This window comes from Aulostomus chinensis, chromosome 9 (genome assembly GCF_037954235.1).
Source record: "Aulostomus chinensis isolate RoL2024-O1b breed Wild chromosome 9, RoL_Achi_v1.0, whole genome shotgun sequence".
NCBI classification, from domain to species: Eukaryota; Metazoa; Chordata; class Actinopteri; order Syngnathiformes; family Aulostomidae; genus Aulostomus; species Aulostomus chinensis.
This window is the reverse complement of record NC_141328.1, coordinates 20520557-20541824: the sequence shown is the minus strand read 5'-3', so window position 1 is coordinate 20541824 and position 21268 is coordinate 20520557. Positions and strand designations below refer to the sequence as shown.

At 42.3% G+C, this 21268-nt stretch overlaps 1 long non-coding RNA gene across 2 annotated transcripts; it reads right to left on the bottom strand.

Annotated features, from left to right (window-relative positions):
- Positions 1-15580: 15580 nt before the first annotated feature.
- On the bottom strand, positions 15581-20878 carry LOC147256218 (uncharacterized). 2 transcript variants are annotated; one of them, XR_015117746.1, is made up of 4 exons: positions 20741-20878; positions 20512-20613; positions 17803-17963; positions 15581-16865 (listed from the first exon to the last, which is right to left on the bottom strand). It is a non-coding gene; the product is annotated as an uncharacterized LOC147256218 (long non-coding RNA). The 2 variants fall into 2 exon arrangements; XR_015117745.1 differs by having other exon boundaries at positions 20512-20834.
- Positions 20879-21268: the final 390 nt, after the last annotated feature.

Sequence of the window (21268 nt, the reverse complement as noted above, 5' to 3'; positions counted from 1 at the left end):
TACATACACCCAGAGAACTGGCAGGCCTTCCAGAACCAGACTGTGGCCCAGAGCAGCAGTGTTCCCTTTGTATGCTTGCCAAAGACCATCTTTGTCCTGGACATATTCAAGAGGAAATACCCCAATGAGCGCACCTCAATAGTACCCCTTGCCCACCTCTGGGAGCAGTATTCTATCTAGTACATTCAGTACAAGTAGCCTGAGGAGCTCATGCTAATCTTTAAAAGCTGTTACTCAGGAAGAATGTCTCTGCCAGTGCTATCTTTTTTGGCACCAAACAATGACAGCGGCATCTCTGGGATCTAGATCTTCCAAGGTCAGAATCTGGCTTTCACTCAAAATGAAGATTGACAGATGGACTCAGAGTCAGAAGACCGGTGCAAGCCGCACCCCAATAGTGAAGAGTGAAATACCATTGTGAAGAAATACTTTGAGGGAGACTTCAAGCATGTAGGGAAAGACTTCAAGCAGGGCAAGATCTTCACACAAGCAAGCACAAAAAGCCAAGAACAGTGTGAAAACTGACCATATAATAGAGAGTGTTGAACAGAGTGCAATCCCACCAACAGTGTAGATGTATCCCAGAAAAGGCCACCTAGAGGGACACCTCATCGAACATGCACGCAGAGTGATATATTTAAGCAGTACAGACATCTGAGATCCCCACCAACAGACAGCTGATTCACCGTCAGCTGCATTTGTCCCCACAGTGGTTAAAAACTAGGTACAGTATACCCTGAGTCCCTAACGGTCTTCACGGCGAACCATCACCTCTTTCAACGTCTTCTACAATGCTGACAGCCAAAAAACAAGTTTAGTTCCAGAGATTAAAAAAAAGAAGCAAAAGTATATCATTAAGTTCTGAAACAAACGAAACTCCATGAATCACTGATTTATCAATCTCCCTTTCATCTGACAGTGTCCAAGTATTACCCGATTCATCACCACGCTTCACGTTTGTTTCACTGAACACTTTTGTACGACTGAAACACAGTGACATTTCATTCTTTCAGAGGCACTGCACAGTAAATTGCAATCTCACGCATTTCATCTCAGTTCATTGAAAATGAAATGTCCTCATTCAAAATGGGGCTGATTGCAATAAATATATAGTTCATCATTTAAGATTTCAGGCTTGCAAGCCAGCTGATGTGCTTTCCTCTACAGTAAAATTAGGTGACCTTAAATGTAGAGAGCATCCATTTTCTGCGTCGTAATGAGATACATTTTAATGGCTTTTAGTCAAAATATGAAAACCGTAAATCCCTTACTTTGTTTTTAATTATCTGAGAGATCTGGTTAGTTTTATTCATAGAGTGCCAAATCACCACAAAAAATAATTTCATAACATTATAAAAAATAGAGCAGGTGTAGAAGCACACTCGTTAATTAATTTTTTAAAAAAGACTCAACAATCCCCCACGAGCAAGGTCTTCTGCAACAGCGCTAACTTAAAAAAAAAAAAGCCTTTTAACTGGCAGGAACATCAAGGCTTTTGATGATTTTTTTTTAATTAAAATGCATTTACATAACCAACACAGATTTCTTTAAAGCAACATCATGACAACTGCTGACAACAGTGGCCACTGTGGCCACAGGTGGTAATTACAGGTTTCGCGAGTATACTATTCTGTTGATATCAGGGTGATGAGGGGACAATCTGTCATAAAGCTGCAAGCAGCGTTGTTAGGGCCTGAGCCCCCACGCGACCGAATCCAACGGTGTCTTGGTCAAATCCCTGGGCCTTGTAGTTTAGGCGTTAGAAGCCTGAGTCTGATCAGAGAGTGAGAGCAGAGCTGAGAGCTGGCCCTTTAAGAACCCCTCCCCCACTGCTCTGTCTTTGATCTGTGCTAGAGTGAGAGCAGAGCTGAGAGCTGGCCCTTTAAGAACCCCTCCCCCACTGCTATGTCTTTGATCTGTGCTAGAGTGAGAGCAGAGCTGAGAGCTGGCCCTTTAAGAACCCCTCCCCCACTGCTATGTCTTTGATCTGTGCTAGAGTGGAGAGAGAGGAGGAGCAACAGAATTGTAGTGTGGAAAAGTGGAATAAGTCTGCATACGTTGGTCAAGAGTGACACAATACCATATTTTTGTAGGGATTTTTTGTCAGAAATCCAGTGGTGTGTTTGTTAAAGCTGTGGGATGTATGGTGTAGACGTGAGAAGCGTTTGTTTGACAGTATGTACCCTGAGAGGACACGGTCTCCCCATAGGCTTCCATTGTAAGCATGAAACGTGTGTCCCCCACTTTGAGGGCTTATAAAATCCAAACTGAGCAATTCATATAAAAACCTTGAGCAACTTTTAATCAGCACAGTTGGGAGAGTAGTGTGTGAAAGTTTGGGAACGATAGCATTAATGCCCTAGGAGGAGATAGATTTTGTTTGGGGTAAAAAAAGTCTGCATTTTGACAGTTTTGTCCAATTTGTGGACATTCTGTTGTAGATAGGTGAGGGGTCAGTGTGCATGAATTTTGCGTCTTGATGAGACGAGTCCAACGGTCACTCTCTGCATCAGACACACTGTGTGTTCACATGGGACCAAGACTGTTGGACTCGTCTCATCAAGGGGACATTCGTGCAAGCAGTTATAGCGCTCCAACTTTTTTTTTTTTTGGCTCCCTAGGTGGCGCTATTGAGTTTTTGTCAATTTTTTTTTTAAAATATTAAATTTTTCGCCGGACCGGACGTGCGTGCCAAATTTCAGCGCATTTCATACATGTCTAGGGGTTCAAATTAAGGAGTTACTTGGCGTGGAAGAAAGGAAGAATAATTTATGCGCATGTTGCGCGCTCATTAACAGCAAGAACAGTCTAATACCAGGTTTTGAATGGGTGTGTATGTGAAAACCGGCTCCAGGCCGTCTGGCCGGGCTACCTCATTCGTGTTGGGGGGGGGGGGGGGGGGGCTGGGACATTGTTAAGTGTGTGTTTGTAGTGTTTTTAGTGCTGCTAATGTGTTGCTCTGCCGAGCAAACATGATAGGGTCTTTGCCTGAAGTACCTTCAGGCTCAGGCCCAAAAAATATATGAGGAGATAAACGGTAGTTGAAGAAAAGTCCTTGACGCACGAGCAAGAGAGAAAAAAAGGAACGCTGATGTTGGACGAGGTGATTTTTTTTTTTTATTCCATTCTGCTGACATCTAGGCCAATTTTAGGGTATTATACATATAAAGCCAGTTCAGAGACATTTTTTTGTAACAAATAAACCCCAATACAAAGTCAAGCAGACTCTAATTAGTGGTTTGAATCTTGCTCTTGATCTAGAGACATGCACCAGTATGTAAGGCAGGACCAGCAAGTACCTTTGACTGGTGTAGCAGTGGTCAGCCTGCGGACATTTCTACAAAGACAAGTCGTGGAGGTTACAGAACAAACACTGGCACGACCATCACTGATAGCCTACAGCCGTTTAATAACCCCTGTTATGCAGAACATCATTAATACCACAATGAATGGAGGCTGACTCAAAGCAGAATAGATTGGTCAGATAACATTTGACCTGACAACTCATTTAGAGATGAAAGCGCCCTGTGATTCCCCCATCGACTACGACACAAACTTTGAAACATAACTTGAAAAAAATAGTGATTCAGCATGTCTTAAAGCTACAGTGTGTCATTTTTACATACAAATGAGAATACTTTATATTGAAACTCTTGTCCAATGAGCTCTAGCAGTGCTCATTAAGCTCATTGTTGGCAGGTGAATTGCTCTGCTTTTCACAGCACATGGAGTTTGTGTCAGTGGTAAGATTCCTGCACTGTTGGACAGGTACATACTGGCTACATACTTCTGCTAGCATGAATGCGGGCAAATAATCTAATCATGGGGCTCTTTTAGATGTTCAAAATATTATTAAACCAAATGGATTTCATGTCAGTGATGTAATTGTACCACCATCATACAGCCAAAACAAAAACAAGAGTAGAGTCGAGTAGTTAATATACTTTAGCAGAGCCAACTAGCTAGCGCAAGTTTGTGGTAGCGCTGAACCCTGAAGGATTAGAGTTAGTCCTTAGCATGAAGTGTTTGTGGATTACTGAGCATGTGGCTGGATTTAAAAAAAAAAAAAAACTTGGATTGTACTGGACGATGCACTTAAGCGTTCATAAATGAACATTTTTGGATGGTGCTGTTGTTGTTCACCATCAGTCATGATTAGCTTCAACCTAAATATATGTGGCTGCTCTCTCTCTCTCTCTCTCTGTGTTCTGGGGCCGCAAAGAAGTGATGCAGAGATGGGAAAACGTCAAAATGAGTTCAAGACCACTATTAGTGAGTACTTGAAAGACAAGACACACATTGAGGGTTAAGTGTCACTTTGAGGGCAGAAGCTACCGCGTACAAAACACCCAACTATCATCACCATGCAGCCTTATGTCTACAAGCTGACCGTAAACGCATCTTCAGCCGCTCTCTTCTCCATACAGACATGCCACTTTGGATTTCCATCAAAGCTGCTTTTAATGGAAGCTGTTGTAATCACTGCCTGTAGGCCTACGGCATCTCTGGTTTAATCTTGGTTCCAAACTCCTCCGGCCCCCAGGCTCTCTTATGTGTCAGGCCTGCTTTCATCACACGGAGAAAGTCAACATGGAGGAATACCTTCAAACTACTGAAATATGTATAGGCATACTCTGAAACTTGACAAATATGTGCAGTTTATGCTGGTTGAATTGGGTGCCTTGAATTTCAACAACAGCACCTAGACACTCGCTGTCTTCCTCTTTGGTCGTCACCTGCGACAGAGGGGGAAAGAGACGTGTGACAGGGCTTACTGTCACCGCTGAGAAAAGCGACAGGGACAATCAAGAGTGCAACAGTAAAGTATCTCAGGAACCCTCCGCCCCCCCCCCCCCCCCTTCCCCCTTGGTTTCTGACTATCTCTCAGCTCCTTTGATGCATTTCCATTAGAGCAGCAGACAGAGCAGAGCAGGTAGGTGTTGTTGCCCCTGGTGAAGGAACAACCAAACCAGAGAGAAGCACTGCAAGAATTTTGTTATCTGTGCCTCTCCAGCCCAAACACTGCAAGGCAATTGAAGGTGAGACTTTGCACACGTACTGACAGATTGATGCAGCACACAGCTATCACGTCACTCTCACACTCGCAAACAGCATAATGCATCTCAAGGCTGTGTTCTGGTTAATGATGATGTAGATCATTTGTTCTAAAATGATCACGTTCTTGTGTAAATTATTTTCAATCACAAATAACATGAAAAAAGGGAAGCGAGCTAAGCGTCTTACATACAAATGTAGCTCGTATATGTTCGGAGCAAGCAACGCAACCCATCTGGAGGTCTTGTATCAGGCAACTTTAAAGATTTGGGCTGTTTGGCACATAGAAGGTTACATGGGGATGCAGAGATCCCATTTATAAGAGCCTCAGAGTCTCTCAATGCCATTTAGAACCTTCTTGGACACCATGACAAAGTGGGGAGGTGCAGCACTATTCATCTTCCAGCTGTGGCCAGGAGCCTCTGACACTCCAGAAGACAGAGGGAAATGAAAAGAGGGTGCAGCAGCCAATGGCACTGTACTTTATCTGCCAAGAGAGTTGGCTTATCCTCCAGCTGTGTGGGCACTGCTTTTGAATGCAAACAATATGGCTGCAGAATGTAGGGCAAGTAAGAAAAGAGGCTTGGATGGTTACACTGCGGCTGAAAAAGCTATCAGCGAACTTTCTCTGCAGAGGATTTAGAAGTTGTGGTGTGTTTAGATGAGAGGAGTGTGTGTCAATGGGGACATTTTAAAATCTAGTCTATTACTACACATATATTTTTGTTCAAGTCGTCTTCGCCGTTATGACGACGCCAGCTGTGCTCAGCAGATCGTCGGATTCTGATAATTTTTCACTTGTCTTTATTGACATTTTTCAATTTAAAAAAGGGAATTGAAACAATAAAAAAGAAAATGAAGACATAAAAAAGACAGTTTTTACAGTTGACAATGCGTCATATAAAAAATATGTATTTTGTACATTTTGTGAGTTTATATGTATGACTGCCATTCTTCTGTTTGCCTGCTGGAATATTTAGTGGTATGTATTCTAATGTATTTTTATTTTATAGTGTGTGTGTGTGTGTGTGTGTGTGTACAGCACATACTTTTTAATCTCATTTGATTTAATTTATTTTGCCGACAATTTTTTGGAGGGGAAGGATGTTTTTTTTGGGGGGGGGGGGGGGGGGTTTGTTTGGGGCTGCACGGTGGTGCAGTGGTTCGCACTGTGACCTCACAGCAAGAAGGCTCCGGATTCAAGTCCCGGCTCCGGCACAGGATCTTTCTGTGTGGAGTCTCCATGTTCTCCCCGTGCCTGCGTGGGTTCTCTCTGGTACTCCAGCTTCCTCTCACAGTCCAAAGACATCAAGAGGGGACGAGACTGATTGATACTCTAAATTGACCGTAGGTGTGACTGTGCGTGTGAATGGTTGTCTGTCTCTATGTGTTGGCCCTGTGATGGACTGGTGACCTGTCCAGGGTGAACCCCGCCTCTCGCCCGTAGATGCTGGGATAGGCTCCAGCCCCCCCCGCGACCCTTCTAGTAAGGAATAAGCGGAGGACGACGATGGATGGGTTTGTTTGTTGAATAGTTATTCATTTCTAACGAAAACTTTTAAAAAATTAACAAAATGTTTATACTCAATGTATGCCACATACTGGGAATGCACACAGAACACTTCAAATCTCCAACATTGTGTCATTCCATGTATACGCCGCTGAATACAAACAATATTTATTGCTAAATACAAAAAAGTAGTGACCGAGTCCCAACACAACCTAAAAAAAAAAAAATATATATATATATATATATATATATTTGATTGTAAAAGTAAGAATCAAAAGTAATCCATTAAACCATGATTGATTTTATTTAACAGACTTAATTTGAGTAGCCACCTCTGATCAAGTGGTTGAGGAGGTCACGCTCCCATTTTTCGGTGGAATGAACTCCATTAAACTGGATGTTCTACTCAGGTTTTTATTCCTTATTCAATGCTTACCAATATTCCTCCCCCAATCTTTTTTTTTTTTTGTAAATAAGGAATTAGGGCAGTGAAGACCCCAAGGGCACGATATCCAATCCTACAAAGAACTAAGGCAGATGGAGGCCTTGCACTTATTAAATTGTGTCATACAATTTGGTGGCGCAGTGTTTCTCTTGACTGATTTGAGCAGAAATGTCACCGTCATAACACACCTGCCTCACTGTTGCACCGCGGTAAGCTAAAGTCTCCTCGGTCTCACAGAAATTAAACTTTAATATCCTTCAGCCAAAAGAGAAGACTAGATTTCCTCCACAGCAGGAGAAGCCAGCAGGTCCCTCAGACTTCTCGGAACACACACATTTACTGGCTACGCCCGATCATTTCCACAGGTAAAGAAAGTTTTCTAAAGCAGTTTTTAAAAAGACCATTTGAGCTGTTGGAAGTGATACACAGTCATTTAATTTGCGCTCCAGGAGAACTATGAAGGGAGATGTCAACTGTGCTCTGACATTAACTGAACTGAAGCTTCAGCCTGTCTTTTTTGCTTTTCTAGTCTCCACAGTATAGTGGAGAAAAGCCTCTGATCTGCTTAAAATGTGAGACGTACGTACTCTGAGATATCTGAGATAGCTTGCATCTGTTGTTTCCAGGATTGAAAAATTTGGATTAAATGAAAATGTAGGGGCAGCACAGTGGTCAGCACTGTCACCTCACAGCAAGAAAGTGCCAGGTTCAAGCCCTGGCTTGGTGACGGGATCTTTCTGTGTGGGGTCTGCATGTTCTCCCTGTTCCTGTGTGGGTTCTCTCTGGTACTCCAGCTTCCTCCCACAGTCCAAAGACATCAAGAGGGGACGAGGCTGATTGATACTCTAAATTGACTGTAGGTGTGGCTGTGAGTGTGAATGGTTGTCTGTCTCTATGTGTTGGCCCTGTGATGGACTGGTGACCTGTCCAGGGTGAACCCCACCTCTTGCCCGCTGATGCTGGGATAGGCTCCAGCCCCCCCCCCCCCCCCGCAACCTTTAACAGGATAAACGGTAGAAAATGGATGAATGGATGGATGGATGGATGGACTATTTCCAGTAGAAATAGTGGTGGAGAGTCTTTGACTAAGAGAAACAGCCTTTCCCTCTTAAATATGAATATTGAATTGAATATGAATATAAATGCATGATGAGATTGTGAAAATGGTATTTTAGCGTTTCTTATGAGCAATGTTCCAGGTCCTACAATTCTAAAGTTACTGTATTTCTTTACTGCGTAAGTTGCAAAAGACTTCTAACCGTTCAGTATTTCCAGATGGAGTATTTCCAGATGGAGAAGTATGAATGAATCACATGAAACATCTCTATGCTACGATGTTAAAAATGTTAAAAAATTTAGGTAATTTAGTAATAATGAATTAACAGTAATTGCAACAGTAAAACCTAATAGGAAAAGAAACAAATGTTTTTCACACCAAATCCAGTGAAAATCAACCTGGTGTTTGGTTGATAGTTAGCCAGGTGAGGACCTCCTTATGTGGCCAGCAGCTAGTAGGTCTGGAACCACTCCCATTCAAAACCAACCAGAACTAATGTGCAATAATTACTAACCGTATTTAGTATTGTATTACCATATCAAGTATTGTAGCTCCAGATTGGCTCTTGTTCTCGATGATGCCACTGGCATTAGTAAAAAAAATAATAAATTGAAGGGGTAAGCATTATAAAATCAGCTGAAAATGCAGTTATTGAAGAACGACTCAATAACAGCAAGCAATGGCGTCACGTGTTCTATCGGCTGAAGGAGCCTGTCTGTCAAAGACAAAGACTCCGCCCTCTCATCCTGGTTCTAGATGAGTGGATCTAACATCTCTCGCCAGGCTCGCTAACTTACACAAACGACATGACTGTCAAGGCAGTGACACGTCCTTATAAATATGACTTAAAAACAAAGAGTCCAGCATGAGTAAAAGTACTGATTCAAATAAAGTACTGACAGTAATCAAGTACAGGCTCTGAATGTACTTAGAAGTATAAAGTAAATAGTATCAAGGTTGTTTCTTTTACACTTTGTTATTGATTTACAAAAACATAGACAGCAGCAAAATATTGAGAATTATTAAAAACAGGCCACAGATCACATGGCATACATATCATCCCTCTGATAAACAGGCAGCTTGTCTTTTTCTCTTATTCATTTACACCGATTTTGTTTTTCTTGCATCAAAACTGAAGCCATGAATAACTTCAAACGGTAAAGGAGAAGATATCTGTGTTAAAGTGTAACTTCTAAAGCTACAGATATGTGGAAAATCTACCAAAGTACAGCAACTAATTATTTGCATTGCATATTCGTACGCAGCCATTTCTCATCTCTGCTCGGCAAAAGTAATAGAAACTCAGAATATTATCAAAGTCACAGCAAGAGTCGTCCTCAAAATGTTCTTAAGTACCATAAAAACACGTAATTTTGTGCACAAGCAAATACATCTTTCTTCCAAAAGTGCCTGTCTTGTAATTATGTTTATTTTCAGCGGTTGTATCCTGGCAGCCATCCAGACGCGCAGCCTCAGCAGGAAGTTTGTGTTTGCTTGTCAGGCAGTCGGAGGCAAAGTGACTCCTCCGCCATCCTGAAACAGCGTTCCTGTCTCTGCAGCTTAACTTCATGATGTCTCGCTTTCAGCAGCGTGCATTAACATTTTATGGAAAAAAAGAGCAGTCAATGCATATACACTAAAAAGAAAAAGGCAAAAATAAAAAAAGAAGTAAATGGATCAAATTTCCCTGCCTGACTTCTATTGTATTGTCAACCGTGTTCATTTCACCTCCCAGGGGAGCGTCGGTCGGACTGTTGCTGGAATCACAGCGTTGTCCACTTAAATGTTGAACGGCTGCTTCCTTTACTTTGCATAGTGATTACAATGACTCATCCTCTTAGAGAAGAGCTAATCTTAGCATCCATTTAGCAAAGAAGTGTTCCACCATTATGACAAGTGACCCCTATTTCTTCTCATGGAAACGGCTGCCTCCCTGCTTGAATCACAAAATGGCCACAAGGCACATAATTCAAATATGGTCCCGAAAAGTGCTGTGCCTGCAGATTACAAAGGAGGCCTTGAACTGCATGAAATATTAAAGCAGGAGGACCAGTTGAGGGAGTAAGCCACAAAATCTCACCAGTGTCTTGAACCCATGAAGTAGACGATCAAGTCGAATTTTTCACGGGACACGCGTGTAGCGAGATAATTCTGTTAACAACAACAACAACAGCAAAGGCAAATTAAGGTAAATGGGGACATAAATGGACAAGGAAAGAATGTGAATGAACAGCCAGAGGAGGAAAAGAAAGTAACACATGCAAAATGAGAGGAAGCACAAAAGAGAAGCACGGGTGGGGTGGGGCGAAAACTCTGATCAGGGGTAATCAAGCATGAGGCAGGGCAGTTGTGCAAAATTTACAGATGTAATTTGGAATCCCACAGCCCCGGCATCTGGATGAAGAGGGAGGCACAACAGATTCTCATTTGCCAGAAACAGTTCAAGCTTGGTGGGTGTTTCTGTCACTGACTCCCTCCTCCTCCTCCTCCTCCTCCTCCTCCTCCGTCTCTGCAATGCTTCTCCAGAGCACAAATGAAACCTGCGCCACAAGACAGGCAGTGTAGCTCCACTGTACCTGAGCAGCCAGCCTTGTAGACACACAGCCGTCAGGGATGATTTCCATCTTGCAAGGCAAAAATGGAAAATGCGAATTGATATACTTAGACAAAGAAGAGAAGGACACTTTTTTGGGGGGCATGTCAACCCCCCCCCCTTTTTTTTCCTCCTTCCAACTAGGGCTGTAGCGATACACTAATCTCGCGATTAGATACAATAGACGATATGCAGCTCACAATAAGATAAACATCATGATATGCAGCTCGATATTCAGCTCACGATAAGATAAACATCGCGATATTCAGCTCACGATAAGATAAACATCACGATATTCAGCTCGATATTCAGCTCACGATAAGATAAACATCACGATATTCAGCTCGATATTCAGCTCACGATAAGATAAACATCAAGATATTCAGCTCACGATAAGATAAACATCACGATATTCAGCTCGATATTCAGCTCACGATAAGATAAACATCACAATATTCAGCTCGATATTCAGCTCATGATAAGATAAACATGATATTCAGCTCGATATTCAGCTCACGATAAGATAAACATCACGATATTCAGCTCGATATTCAGCTCACGATAAGATAAACATCACAATATTCAGCTCGATATTCAGCTCACGATAAGATAAACATGATATTCAGCTCGATATTCAGCTCACGATAAGATAAACATCACAATATTCAGCTCGATATTCAGCTCACGATAAGATAAACATCACGATATTCAGCTCTCGATATTCAGCTCACAATAAGATAAACATCACGATATTCAGCTCGATATTCAGCTCACAATAAGATAAACATCACAATATTCAGCTCGATATTCAGCTCATGATAAGATAAACATCACGATATTAAGCTCGATATTCAGCTCACAATAAGATAAACATCACGATATTCAGCTCGATATTCAGCTCACGATAAGATAAACATCAAGATATTCAGCTCACGATAAGATAAACATCACGATATTCAGCTCGATATTCAGCTCACGATAAGATAAACATCACAATATTCAGCTCGATATTCAGCTCACGATAAGATAAACATCAAGATATTCAGCTCGATATTCAGCTCACGATAAGATAAACATCAAGATAAACATCACGATATTCAGCTCACGATAAGATAAACATCATGATATTCAGCTCGATATTCAGCTCACGATAAGATAAACATCACAATATTCAGCTCGATATTCAGCTCACGATAAGATAAACATCAAGATAAACATCACGATATTCAGCTCACGATAAGATAAACATCATGATATTCAGCTCACGATAAGATAGGCATCACGATATTCAGCTCACGATACAATTTGATACACTTACATCCTTTTATGAAAGCTTTTAAAGGGACAAAGTGATTTTGGTTCCATTGAATTAATTGAACTGAAAGCATCAATTACACAATATAAGGCTCTGACTGGCAGCTTGCAAATGCTGGACAAATAAATCGAAGAAGTGGTGAGAAAATTGGTTTCATTTATTGAAACTGAGTGCAAATTGTAGCTTGCAAGTTTTTGAAAAGTAAAGCGAACAAGGGAGGGTTTAAGTGTAACGAGTGGCCTTCTTTGCCAGCTTTTTTTAGCTTGATACTGAACATATGAGGTAGCTACTAGCCAGTCTAGCCACCACCTAAAACAAACCATGGCAGCCAATAATTCAATTTGCGGGTGACTATAGCATAGCGGGGCTCCATTGGGTTCACCGTGCGCCTAAAGCTGGTGTTTTCCACCACCGAATAAGGTCTCAAATCCTGACAAATAAAGTAAGCAATGGACTCCGTAATTTTTTGCGACCTCGGTGAAGAAGATGTGAACTTGTGGCAACCACCGCTGTCACTGTCCAGCGTGGTTTGTTTCGGGTTTGTCTTTTGCCTTGACGAGCGAAGAATAAAAGAGGGATGTTGTTCTCCAGAGAGCTCGAGTGATTAGTACGACTCTTATAAGACGAGAGTTATCCATCTCCGCTGCAGGAGAATAGAGCTTGCCAACAGGTTATGGGCCCAGGCTATGGGCCCAGGCTACGATGGATAAGAGAGTTTGCAAGGAGTACATGTGTAATGCAAGCGGGAACTGCGGCAGTTACCACAACGCGCTAAAGTAACAAGCTAACATCGGTGAGCCGAGGAAACGGCCTGCTACACAGAGCTACTGAGATGGAGAACGTAAGGAAGAGCAAGTGGCCCACATTCAATGAACAGGCAGATGAAGAATAATAAATACATGTATATTAGCAGTTATTCAAACATCTATGTTGAGGTAGGACATGTTATGTGTATGACTCGGTGCTTCTGTTCTGTGATTTTCAGTTTTGTTGTAGTTACCACTGGGATCCCACCAAGGGTCACTGTCGAGCTTGTCTTTTGCCTTGATGAGCAAAAAATAAAAGACGGATGTTGTTCTCCAGAGAGCTCGAGTGGAAGTGATTAGTACGATCAGGGCTGCGTCCGAATTTCCAAGTAGGTCGGATCGTAGGTTGTAGGCTGTCCAAAACCACAACTGGCGCAAGTAGCGACCTACTTTGCAACCTAAATTCCAGCCTAAACACGCCCACATTGTAGATCGGTTCAGGTGCATCCTACGGAGCAACCTGTGGCCCATAATGCACCGCGGACTTCTTCTTCGTCCCCCAAAAACTTGTGTACGCGCAAGCCAAGTTTGCACCACCAACAGTCTCCCATTCTTATGCAACACAAACGTTTATCCTCATTGTTGATGACTAAAGGTGTGTTCACACCAAACGCGACGCGGTGTGAACACACCTTTACAGGTGCATTAATGTGCTTAATAAGAGAATGAGTGAAAGGTGCCTTCAGAGTGGAGTGCAGTACGATAGTCAGGCCAGCAGGTCGGGGCTTACGTCCGTGCTGTCTACCTATTTGCGGTATCTGTGCTCTGCCAGCAGAGGTCGTACTTCACCACCGTTCTTCTAGGGTGTCTGAATGGTGCCGCCGTGTTTAGGGCTGCGTCCGAATTGTCAAGTGGCAACCTACGACCAACTGCTACACGGCACATAGCAGTAGGACGTAGGTTGCTACTTGGCAATTCAGAGGCAGCCCAATTTTCCCTCTAAAGTGCGCGCTTGTGCAATCCCGCACCATGTAGACTTGGTGGTTGACAGGTGACAGGTGTCTTACACTACGCAGCCAATCATAGCATTGACAGTGCTATATGTCAATGGTGCTTGCGTATGTGCCCTGCCCATAGGCGCCATGGCATCTTGCAGGTTAGCTAACAACAGTGCGGCAGAGATGGCGACTGTAGCTTTGCGGTTGAGTTGTAAACCCCTGAAAATATTAAAAGTAAACTAATAGAAATTGCTGCTGTAATTTGATTCTTTTAGTAAACCATGTACCTTGCTATGCTCCCAGGTTGCTCGTTGAACAGGTGTGTGGCCACAGCGTTCTCAACTGATGTTGCTCACATTGATCCTCAGTGTGCTCAGGGAGCTTGTGTGTATGCCAGACACATGAAAAATTAGAGGGAACAATACTTGCAGCCATTCTCCTGAATCTCTCAGCTCTAACCGGATGAAAGCGTCGGCGTCTGGGTAACTAGAAATGCTCTACAGTGATACTAGCGACTGGCAGACCTAATTGCTCTTCCTGCAAAGTGCGGGACACGGGGGATCTGAATGGGCCTTAATGCATCAATACTCGCGGCTGAAAAATCCAAATATCGATATATATCGCAAAATGGATAAAATGGCTCAGCCCTACTTCCAACATCCATGCAGTTATCTTTCTGAAGTATCAAACGTCTGGAATATCATCATACCCAGAATGCAAACATTGCAATCATTGCACGCAGGGGATATTTCTACCGATTTAAACAGGCGCTACATGTGAATGAGGCTGCTGAGGGTTATGAATGGGCACCGTTTTCCTCGGGGCCTTCAAGGCAGCATCACTGTGGGCGGAGACGTACGGAGACCCCAGAGGCAATTTAGTCCTCAATTTAATTTCCCAGAAGAGCACTCCAGAGTCCATCTACTGTACATGTGTTTACTCATTTAATTGGCTAATGAACTTTATTAGCAAACGACGTTTTGCTAAACTCCATCAAAATTAGCCATCCATATATTTTCCCGACAGATCTGAGGAGGTTTTCTCCAGAGATGTGCTGAGGGGTCAGCAGGGTTAGATGGATATATGGACTCCTCCCGGGGAGTTTTGCTTTGGCTCTCCTCCCAGTTGGACATTATACCCAGACTCTCTCCAAAAGGTGGTAGCTCGTGGGTCCCCACTATAGTCAGCTCCCACTATCCTAAAAAAAAAAATTCCTGCAAGATTTTCAACCCAAAAACAACTTGGTCGGGAGCGTTTAGATAAATAAGAAAAGCTGTACATGTACCTGCATCTCACTAAATACACATTTTTTTTCCCAATACCAAGAGAAATAGCTTGTAAATGCTCTGGTTTTCTGTTTGTTATATAGGAATTATAGATTAAATATTAGCTGTACTTTGGCACTGCTGCCTTACAAGTAAAGGTTTAAAGGATCACAAAATACTAGATGAAAATTACATGGTCTCCTAGGCTCCCTGGTAGGCAAACATCCAAACGTGTTTGAAAATACATGACAATACCGCGCTGGAATATTTGCATCCCCCCCCCCCCCCAATTGAAAATGTGAAATTAATGATTTTTTAAAACAAATTCCAAACTGTTAAATACCGGATACAAGAAGTCTCCTGAAATACCCACTGATACACTGGATGTTCACGCATCAAACTAAAATGAACACAAGAACCCGATTGGCTCCAAACAAGTTGTGACGTCACAAATCAGGTTTGCAGGTACAAGCGTTGAAATTAGATTTAAAGATACACAACAGCTTTTTGGGAAATACTTTAATTGTTCATTCTCTTTTTTGCCAGACAAACGGGAAGAACCTCCTCTCCCTTCTCGCCAGCCTCCTGGCGGCTAGTTAGCTTAGCTGAATAAACGCTAGTGTTGGAGCAGTGGAGAAAGTCTATCAAAAATTATCAGTGAGACTTTTCTCCATCCTTGTCTGAGTGTTAAAAAAAAAACAACCCACAAAACAAAACATTTGCAGTAATACAACTTTGTTTTCAATGAGATATACACCCGCAACTACTTCCTGTCCTGTCATGCTCCCTCAGCTTCCTGCAATTCCTTCCTCCTTCCAGTTCATATAAGTTCAGGATGAAGGACTTGTCCAGGTGTAATATTCCTCATCCTCTCTTACAAAGTCGGCCATGATAAGTAGCAACTAATGTACTCCTCAACAAATGTTTGTTTTGTTGATAAAAGTGATGATCGGGGCTGATGGGGTGCTGCGTCAAATCACTGCGCCACATCAGGAAAGTAGTTCTGGGTTTGCATGTGACTAAATAACAGCATGTTGTAAATTTCAACAGCTTTTTCCCCACAGTGAATATTGACCACAACTCTAGTTTTATCAATGAAGGCAAAAACCGCTGGTAAAAAGTGGTATTTGGGGTGACTTTCTCCACTGCCCCACCGCTAGCGTTCACTGCAGCTAAGCTAGCTAGCGGTCAGCTGTGTGGTACGGGTCTGAAAATGATGGACAGATGGCACACTTCCCAATATCTGTGTTGTTTTCCTTGATGGTGATTGCTGTTCCCAAACCTCAAAGTCAAATGGAAATTCTGTTCATTGCATTATCTATTTTGATGCAGCAAAAAAGGGAACTGCGATAAATTCATGTTTTGTGTTTCGGGTCAGATTCTATAAACCAAAAATAGCCACAGTTCTCTCTCTTATTTTTTTATAACTGTGAATAAAATCAAAAGAGGCGGAGCATCACAATGTTCACTGCTGAGAACGTTTCTTGTTGCACGTCATGAGAAAACTCTTCGAAGAAAACAAGAGAAGTCCTCAGATGCTTTCAGTTTTAATCCGCCAGCGGTTTTGATCAGAGACCATCTCTTCAAAGCAGTCATGTACTTCAGGATTAGAACAGCAAGGTGATTTGTAAGCCGTCCGCACAAGGAAATGTGCTGTCGATAACATTCTAATAGCACCACATCAGTGGTGTTTGTTTGAATTAATGGCCGGTTGATGCATATTCACTTCACTGGAGGCCAGAAGAACAGTCTGCAGTTTAATTAGGAACTCTGGGACTCCATTGCGAGCAGAGGAGAGAGAAGGATGAGGAGGTAGTAGCAGTCACTGATTGAGCACTCTGTCTTCAAAACCATTTAGTAGACAAGAACTGAGGAGGAATCCTGGTGGAGGGAAAGAAATAAAAGATTGATTGTATCAAGGGAAAACAAGCAGATTCCACTTATCAGCATACCTGCTTATGTGAATCACAATCAGCAAATGGAAACTGTACCGACGCATTTGCTATCTAAACACCTCAGATATGCCGGCTGTGTGACTGCGTCGCCAGCGACACCGATACCGGCCTCGCTGGAATGCAGCCGTATCGGGAAAACGCCATAATGCTCCGATGATGCCTTCCTATGGAGGGAGAGGTTCGCCGCTGCCTGCTCGCATGTGGTTTGCTGTGTAATGAAATATGTCGGCCTTGATGTATGGCTGCAGGAGAAGCCCAAATCGAAAATTGAATCACACTAACTTAATTTGTGGTCGAGGCAATCAACTTACTTGTTTTGGCTGCAGCGCTGACGACGAATTCATCTTTGTGACAAAGCTGTCACAGCCGCATGAGAGGGGTGAGGAGGACAGTGGGTGCAGTACACTGAAGCATTGTTACGGCCTTTACAGCATCACGCCGATGAGGTGATCGCCGCTTTACATCTCAGAAGTTGCAAAATATCCACAATAAAATGTTGAATTATGTTTTTTTTTTTTTTTAATTAAACAGCTACATAAGTACCCGACACGCTGAGATGAGGTTTGGAGAAAGAGTGTGAGAATTTGAGGGCGTCTAACAGTAGTGTGTTCATTTGTGCTGCAGCTGAACAGCTTGACATCAGCGCCTGCAGACCTAAAGCTTCATGGCTGAGCTGAATTACTCATTAAAGGGTGAGTTCATCCAAATGGCACGAAAAAACACTTTCCCTCCACGTACTCATTGCAATATATCATCATATTGATTTGTATTTTTTCACTTATCCAGGTTTTTCTGTCAGTTAAATGTGTGCTTTCCATGCCAGAGCAGTTGAAGGGAATTGTGTGTGTGTGTGTGTTGCTCACAATCGAAGTTCTCCATTCTAACAAGTCCACGTGCGTGCTAGCAGCTCTGCGAGGCTGTTGTTGTGCAGACGTAGCCCACAGCCAACTGAAACGATCGCTCAGGCCAGGACCAAGACTCCATCCCAGGCCACCTTATCCTCACACGCCACTCTTTTTATCTGCTATTGAGAACATTTCTGTGTGCTATTAGGGTTGCGTGAGACTGAAGCTCAAACAGTGTCAGAGAAACAAAAGTTAGCAAAAATCTGTTTAGCATTTGTATGTTAATCAGCTGGTACTATGCACACCATGTCCCAACAAAATCTGTCAACGCTGCCGCTGATTAGCGGCCCAAAGTACCATGTGCCAGACAGGAAAAGTAGCACATTACACACTGGAGAGACCGGTCTCACGTGTGTGTGGATATGTGTGTATTGCTGTGCGCCAGCGGCCCCCTCGACGGTGTTTAAATTATGCAGAAGAAATTGAAAATGTGGCTCCGTTATTATCAGGGTTGATGCGGACAGCGCGAGATGCAATATACGCCAGAAGAGCATCATTTGGTTGGTCTCTCTTTGAAAGCATGCAAGTCCGCCAACGGAGCTCCCCAGAGATTACCGAGGAAGCCAACGCCACATCTGGGACTTCAGCACATAAACATTTAGAGCGGCGGTCACCTGAGAAAGCAGACACGATGTGAACTGCTGAATCAAGTCTCTACGCGCAGCAGCGAGCTTTTATATTTACTGGAAACTATTTGAGCTGATACAATCAAATCTTTTACATCTGACTCTTTTGTATTCTGATTTATTTATTTATTTAGGTTTGCTCAGAGGTAAAGCAGATTTCTCATCTGAGGGTTCTTTTTATATATTTTGATGTATTGATGTTATTTTAACGGCAGACAATTACAAGTTAGTGGTTAAACAGAGATATAGAGAGAGTTCTACCATCACTTGAAGCCTCCTCTATACATTAATATGGATTTCATAAGATTATGAAAAAAAAAGTAGGTCCAAAACCAATTAAAAGTCAACACGTTACTGTATGTTGCTACATGGAAATGTCACAGGTTTTGACCAGTTGGAGCCAGTTCTAGTCAGCCCTGAATCACTTCATTAAAGTTTCCATTCAACTTTCGAAATTTGCATTCCCTGCCCTGATTTGTGTTGAGGGTTCATTTTTGGGGGAATCTTTTTTAAATAGTAAAAATAATAAGTGGAAGGGCGATCAGAGAGCACAGGCCTCAGCCAAGGTTCATCATGTTTTCCTGGAAATTAATAAAAATTTGCCTCCAGATTTTTTTTTTTTTTTAAATCTTGTGCGTCAGTCCTCCAATGAAAAAAGGGGGGGCCTTGTAGTAGATAAAGGTATCGTCCAGTAGCATGAAAACATTAGCATTTTATTGCACATGTGGAAGACATGAAGGAGCTGCTGAGTTCCTAAATGTGCTGAGCTCTATGGATTTTATTCAACACGCTAATGGGCCGAAACAACAAAGTCACACTTGACCTCATTACTACTCACAGTCTTAGGACTCATTTACTTTGCAATCTCAAACTGCTACAGTATTTTTATATATATATATCTGCACTGAGCTGGTTGCTAGGAAACATTATCCTACCCTTGAAGTTGACTACTATTAACATTATAGCGCCAGCTAAACTTTTAGAACTCTTAAATTACATCTAAACCACCATGGATAACTGGAGCTCATGTTAGCCCGAGGAAAAGCCCGGGAAACCTGAAAATCAGTGGAGAACGAATTAGCTGCCGGTGTATTCATCACATGTTTCAGCTACAAGAAATCAATCAGAAATTTCTCATTTAAACAGAATAATATCAGACAGCTTTTCTCAACTGTCAATTGCCTCACAAGTCATGCCTAAAATGTGCAAATTGTCAGAAGATAGGAAAATTAGTTTGGATTTAAGTCATATACATAAAGTGCCCTTTTAAAATGTTCTTTTCATTCAAGCCATCACCAATTGAGTTCTCTTTAAGTGTGTACTGCACGTGCTCCGTGGCCAAATGTGCACAAGAGAGCTAACTTCTGGCTAACTCTGCTAACCTGAATGTGGATAAATGATTTAGATACAGAGATACCCCTGATAAAATAATTAATTCATTATTTTAAATCCACTGCAATAACGGCTCCACTACACGACAGCTTTTATGGGCTATAACTTTGCCGTTGCTGATAAAGAAACGCTCAGGAAGCATGAGAGACAAATATGGGATTACAGTCATTTTATTCAGTTTTAAAAATCTTAGAGTCATTTCTGTATGAGAAATGTAAAAAATATGTATGAAGCTACATCCAGCAGCTGAGCAGCCGGTTAGCTTAGCTTAGTTTAGCTTAGCATGAAGACAGAAGCGAGGGGGAAACAGCTAGCCTAGCTCTGTGTGAGGGAACAAACGCCATAAAAACAGCACATTCAAAGCTAATTAACCATCATGTTGTGATAGTTTTTTTTAAAAAAATCTATAAATTCACAAGCCAAACTATTTAAGATGGCTAACTCCAGGAAGTTAGCGGTCTTAGCGAATAAATAGCTTAGCTTGGGAAAGTTTCATTGTTTGTTTGTTTTTTCTTCGTATCAGTAACACCCAGACCCCATCGCCCCAATGTCCTAGTGTCTACATCCCAACTGTCCGTGGAGAGACATAACACGCTAACTTAAAGTGTTACTTCACCCAAACATGATCATTTATTCACCAGTTACTTACCATTAGATGTCTTGAATTCATGAAGACGTTATCTCTCAACTGTAGGACTTCTTAGTGAATACAGAATTCAGTAAATATTCCCCACATACTTGTTGCTTGAAGCTAATGGAGACCAAAGATTACAAACAGAGGAATTATACGAAAAGTGTGGTTACAAACTCTCAGCACGTCGGTGTCTTTATCCAGTTGTTTGCTAAATCATCCACTATTTGAGCTGAAAACTACCTACAGCTAAAACAGTTCCAGTACTACACTTCCAGCATAAATCCCACCTCCCAGCTCAGTCATTGGTCAGACTTCTGGGTAGAAAGGCTAAATCGAAGTTCAACCACAAACCCAAGAACATCTCGGAGGGGATGTAGTGTACATTCGGAAGGTCACGCCGTGGTCTTCTTGAGAGGGAGAAGTGCGGCAGGGGTCAAAGTCAGTGGTGGACTCATCCAGGATGCGAGGCTGATAAGAAGAGACAGGCAGGGTGGGGGAAGCAGTATTTGTGCATCCCTCCTATCTTCTCCTCACTTCACATGTTGTGAACGCCGCGGGTGAGGAATAGTTATGTGCTGAATAAATCCCATAAAAGCAGAAATAACAGTTTTTATTTCACAGAGGTGAACACGCTAAGCAGAATTAACGAGATGCAAGATTTGTTCCCTGTTCAACCAATTTCCCCAATTGAGAATAAGTGTGTGATGGGCCATAGCGAATAAAGCCTGTCCAAGCATACACACATGCAAAGATGCTGATTGATGCAACACAC